Raw genomic sequence first — 4,194 nt, 5'->3', positions numbered from 1 at the left:
AAAACCTCAATTCTTCAACAAAATGTCATCTGTGTGTGACAGAGGAACAGAGTCTTTATAAAGCTGGCAGCCTGTGAAGTGATGACTGATGGCATCATTGTGTTTGGGATGATTTCAGAACGCAATGCCGCAGTGCGTGCTGGAAGAACAGTTTTTCCACTCTTCCTTAGGCCGGGAGCCAGACTGTTCTTTCCCAGAAGTGATGAAAACGAGCATCCTTAGCTGGAACTTGCTTGATACTTTCCATCAGAAGGACTCTTCCAATGTAGCCCCACCATACAAAAGCATGATTGTTTGCAGGCCTAGAAAAAATCCTGCCTGCAGTTGTCAAATGAGCAACTTCAGAAGGAGGAAACCAAGCTTCAATAGGTGCCGGTCTCCAGCCACCGTCAGGCAGCTGTCATGCTCTGATGATTCATACACAAAGTATATCAAGAAAGGCCTAGAAATCTGCATGTAATGTGTGATTTCCTTCCTCTCCCTCGTCAAGGGCAGCCCTTTACATACGGTCCAACTGAGTTGTGGTCTCCAAAGGGGTGTTTCTGAAAGAGGTGTGCAGGAAGAGCTGACAGAAGTTTATCCTCAGGAAAAGTCATGCATTTGTTTGGTTCTCTGGGGCTGCTTGTTTTTCATGTGTTGTTTCTTTACAAATTAAAGCAAGGGAATCAAACAAAAAAAAGTCAGAGGTTTGTTTCTTGACCCTGGCAGGACTGTCTCATACTCACTGCCGCTGCTTGTGATGTATTCAAGCAGCTGGCCTCCTACAAGAAGCCAGGACACTAATGGATCAGAAAATCCCACGCAGCTTGTTTTCTTTCTCTAAAGCTGACACGTCCAAACTGCAGCGGGATGCTGTTATGATGCAGAGGGGAGCTGCTGCAGGAATCTTACCTCCAAACCCTGGGAAAAGTGCACATTCCCATGTAAACGCACCCTTGTGGTTTTATTGCCTGCTAAGGAGCTTTTTTCTTCAGTCTGACATCAGAGTCTCCCCCTTCATGCACAAACACAGGGAGGCAGCGAGTGAATGCCCCTGTCTTCTGCAGGAGCCTGTGAGGCGAGCAAGCACCCTGGCTTGGGGACCGAAGCTGCAGCTGTGCCCTGCTCTGCCCCAGGCAGCCCTGCTCTGCCTCCAGTTGCAAGCAAAGGTAGCGGTGCACGGGGTCCTGTCACAGCAGGAATGGGAGCAACTCTGCAGTCAGCAGAAAGCCACTGGGACAGGAGTAGGATGCGCTCTCTTGTGCTCCTTCAAAAGCCTCCTTTCCCTACGTGACCTTAAACTGCATGAGAGACTCCAAATTTTGCCCCTTCAGCTGTCTTGGCAGTCCCTTTGCTATCAGTACTGATTCACAACACCTTTTGAAGAAAGCCAGTGTTCTAATCATTGCAACTGCTGAAAACTTCAGTTTTACTCCAGTAAATAAATGCTCATAGGACTCCGGAATACATCCCGGGATCTCTCACTTTTTGGTCCCATGGCAGCTGCCACAAAGTACAGCCGATGAATGAGAACAGCAGCCGTCTGCTAGCACCAGAATGCTGTAGTTTTGGCTGCATTTCTCATGAACATTTTTGATTTTCTACGGTAGATGTCACCTTGAAGCTTGACAACACAGAGTTCACCATCTCTGCAGACCCATCAGCCAAGGGATGTACCTGGCAGACAGCGGTTCCCTCGGATTCCTTCCAAGGAGCTACTTCCATTCTGAATCAAGCAAGCAATACCGAGTGTCACCCAGCAGAGAGCACTGCAGACCCAGGAAGGCTTCTAGGCTGGGGAGATGGATTCTCACAAATTGATCCTCACAATTTTCTGATTTTTTTATTATTTTTTTTTAGTGGGGGATTCTTCTCCTTCTTTCTTCAGGCCTTTTTTTTTTTTTTTTTTTTTTTTCTTCTGGCAAAGGCAAAAGCAATAATTCAAACAAGTCTCAGCTTCTCAGGAGGAGTTAAACAGATCACAGCCAAGAGCATATATGAAAGATAAAACTCAACAGGATGCACCCAGGGTTAGAGCACGGTGTAGGGCTGCCAGCCCCACTCATCTGAAATGGGAAGGTCAGTACAAAATCCTGACTGTACCTTTAAAGAACACGTGACTTTAAAAAATGCATCAACCAGGTACCCTGGTACATGTTGATTTTTGGTGTGTAAACAGAGATCACGTTGTCAGACATGACTCTAAAAATATAAAATTTTGCTCCCCTTGCTCTGAGATGAGATTCAGCTCAGATTTACTCTAGAAGTTGAGCTCTTAAAAACACCAATAATTGGTGTGAAATCACAAGAGTAATCTGTTTTGAAAGAACAGAGGAAAATCAACTCATCAGCAAAGCTGAATCTGTGATGAATGGAGTAAAATCTCTGGACCTGTATCTACAGACTGACTTTAAAGAACCATAGTTACATTTGATCTTGGCTGCGAGAATCAAGATAGGCACGTGCCACGGTACTGCCTTACCGCACCAGGAAGGAAAGTCATATTCTGAGGTACCTTTATGAGGAAAGTTGTAGTCTCAGAGTTTTCCTTGGACTTCTTTTCTATGCCTCATTTATTTGCCTATACATGAGGGATTACATTTCCCGTTCACAGCTTTGTTTCTTGTCTGCTTAGCTTAGGAGTTCTTTGGACTAGAGAGACTTACTTATTAAAGGCTTGGATGCTGCTACATTGCACTCAGAGATGATTCAGGCGTTTAAAGATTTCATAAACATTCTGAACACTACTGTCCTTACTTTATTCCATGTATGCTACTGACTCAAGTTTTGAGTAAAGTATGTTTTAAGGTAATTTGTTACTCAAAGCACTGCTTTATTTCAGAATAGCAAGTAGTTAATAGCATCTGCTGTTGAAGCCAGGAACTATTCAGGAAAAAAATAGACAAAAAAGCCCTTCCACACTACGTTTCTTATGACTTGCTAGACAGAACTGATACTAAAAAGAGGAAACCATTCTCTGCAGGTCACGTTGTACAAAACATCCTCCCAGCTGTATGTGAGAATCTTGGTTGAGGGGAATCCGGGGTCTGGTGGCAATTGCTTCCTGGGCAAAGAACTCAGTAGGAAAAGGGTAATCTAATAAGTGCTACACCCACACAGAGGGACATATTGAATTCATTTCTTCTGGAGTGCATTCCCCAAAGAGCTCATGGTCTGGCCTCCATACCCTGCTGCAGACAGCAGTTTTGCTTAGGTCAAGCAAAAGGGGGCAGCTGGACACCGCCAGGTTTGAGTTACACTCAGACACACACAGGTGGAGGCGGTCAGCCCCACATCGATCCATGTTACATCAGAAACAATATCTAAAACTTCCCTTTCCTTACTGCAAATCTTTTCTTGCTGTGTGACTCACTGGGATCTGGTCACTCGATCAGATTGCTCTCACGGTGTACTCTGGTCAGCCGGGTTTTCACTCGGGATGTATTCAAGTATATTCAGAAGAGGTTCCCTAGGCAATAGGTAAAGCTCACCTGTGACAGTACTGAGGTCAGAGAAATGGCATTAGCAAATTGTACGTCAGATCTAGTGCTGATTTACAGCAGCACCAGAAAAGGTGCCCCCTCCTCCTTTGTTTGCTGTCCTGAGAGTGCCGGTTGTAGCAGCGTCGCTTGATTCATGGTTCTGACAGAACAGGGCCTTGGGAATCAACGTCAAGAAATACCTTGGCACATTAGAGTGTGTGATACCCTTTGATACCAGGCAGCCCGTAGCCCTTGTCGGATGTCTTGCCGTTTTGTAACTGTGGTGCTGAGGTTGATGTGCACGGGGCAGTTTTTAGCTGCCCCCGTTGCGATGCCAATGGCCTAAGAAGCGGGCAGCTCTGCGCTGGGACAGCAGCAAACACACAGCTCAGTCTTGTGACATGCCACATCAGGATCAAAGTTCTTCCCAAACTAAGTCTTCTCACTGCTGTTATCTGGCGTGGACCTTGGATTTTTTTTTTTTCTTTCACCTGATGCAATTAAGATGAAGCAATATTTCTTTTTTAAATCTTTCCCCTGGACATGTTTCATGTGCTGTGGCCAGGAGGAGCTAGTCAATAATTAATAATGCCATCAAAACATATCCTAATGGCTCATCTAAGCAGGGAAGCTGTGCAGGTGCACAGGAATATGTGAATCAACACCGCAAATAGCATATGCCGGTATATTTTTTCATCCAGTTTTATTCTGATATTTATTCTGATATAAGATC

This window comes from Aythya marila (assembly GCF_965140915.1).
Source record: "Aythya marila genome assembly, chromosome: 20".
Taxonomy (NCBI): Eukaryota; Metazoa; Chordata; class Aves; order Anseriformes; family Anatidae; genus Aythya; species Aythya marila.
Note: the sequence above shows the minus strand (reverse complement) of the source record.